The sequence below is a fragment of the Centrocercus urophasianus genome, unplaced genomic scaffold, assembly GCF_019232065.1.
Source record: "Centrocercus urophasianus isolate 14NV4802_14NV808 unplaced genomic scaffold, USGS_Curo_1.0 seq_5, whole genome shotgun sequence".
Classification (NCBI taxonomy): domain Eukaryota; kingdom Metazoa; phylum Chordata; class Aves; order Galliformes; family Phasianidae; genus Centrocercus; species Centrocercus urophasianus.
Window position 1 is genome coordinate 7955196 of NW_024885088.1, and position 1712 is coordinate 7956907.

A 1712-nucleotide genomic window follows, 5' to 3' on the forward strand; every position below is an offset into this window, starting at 1 on the left:
CTTTTCTTTTATCTCCCGTATAAACATTCCAAAGAAAAGTTGAAATCTGATGTTAGGTCAAACAGGAAAAGAACTTGCTTTGTCAGGATTCTGACTAATTTTTTGCATCTTAGAAACTGCTGTAAGCACTGTCATAAGACGTCTTTAGTAAACTGTGTTAGGAATTGTGAGGTAAGATGTTTGTTGTCACTATGTTTTCTTGAGGTTTATTGTCTGCATTGTGTCATGCTTTTGCCATTTAAAAGTGACACTAAACATAATCTGCTTCTTAGATTTGACAAAAAGGCTGTAAGACAGACATGGTTTGATCTTTGGCAGAGAGGATAGATGTTAGAACTGGTTGGGGTTTCGCTCAAATGTGACTGACTGTCTGAAAACTCAGTTATAGACAGTCTGCTGGACTTCTGAGAAGTCATTGATACTCCTAGCAGGAGCTGACACTCCGATTGTGTTTTTGTGCATAGCATTGCTGCAAACACAGCTAAGAAATGAAAGGACTATAAAAGGGACGTACTATCTGAACAAAAAATCTTTCTACCTAGTCCCTGGTACCTAAAATGTGTGTGTTAACTTTCTTGTTACTGCACTAGTCTGTAATAAAGTAGTCCTGCTACAACTGTGTTTTATACAAGGGCTGCTCTGAAAGTAATGCCTCCCATTTTACTATGTGGGCCCATAACTTCAGTGGTGGATGTTGGTGGTATGGTAGTAGAGGTTGAAAGTTCCTGCCAATATTCTGTTACATTTTGTTGCTGTGTGACAGATGGCAGCAGAGAGGGGCAGTCTGACAACATGGCATCTGACATGGAAGTGGATATGAAGCAAAGGTGTGGAATTGAATTCCTCCATGTGGAAAAAATGGCACCCATTATCATTCATCAGTGCTTGCTGAACATATGGAGACCAAACAGTGGATCTCAGCACAGTGGGGTGGTGGGTGGTGCATTTCAGAAGTGGTGAGAGCGACATGAAAGACAAGCCACCAGACAAGCTTCTTGTCTTATGTCAGTCTCTCTCTTTTGTGACAATGTAAATTAGTAAATATGTTCTATCAAGAACTAAAATTTCTTATAAACTTCAGCTCCTTAAACTGCAGTTTGCTCAGTGTTCCCTAAAATATAATTTTAGGGTGGTCTTTTCCTCTGAAACCAAGCTGCTCAACTGTAATTAGATATACATGGGACTTTCTAACTTCATCACTATAATTATTAAGCTTTACATAAATCTTACTATTTTTAACATAATTTTCTACATAGACACATGACAATCAATTTTATTGTTGCTTGTTTCCTTTAATAACATGAGTGTAAACTTGTCTAGGATATAGATATTTCTTCTTATATCTAGTGAACAAAGTGAGAAACTCTGAGACATCAACAAATACAAAAGAGAAAGAACAATCCTGACTTTTCTTTACAAGGAGAGTGGTTAGGCCCTGGAACGGGCTGCCCAGGGAGGTTGTGGATGCCCCGTCCTTGGACGTGTTCAAGGCCAAGCTGGACGGGGTCCTGGGCAACCAGATCTGATTGTGTATGTTTGGTGGCCCTGCTAGGCAGGGGTGTTGGAACTACATGATCCTTGAGGTCCCTTCCAACCCAGGTGATTCTGTGATTCTGTGATTCTGTGATTCTGTGATTGTGTGTGACTACTGCTGAAAATGTTTGCTTTCCTAAGCAATGTTCCTGAGCAAGATAAGTCAAAGAAACATCTTG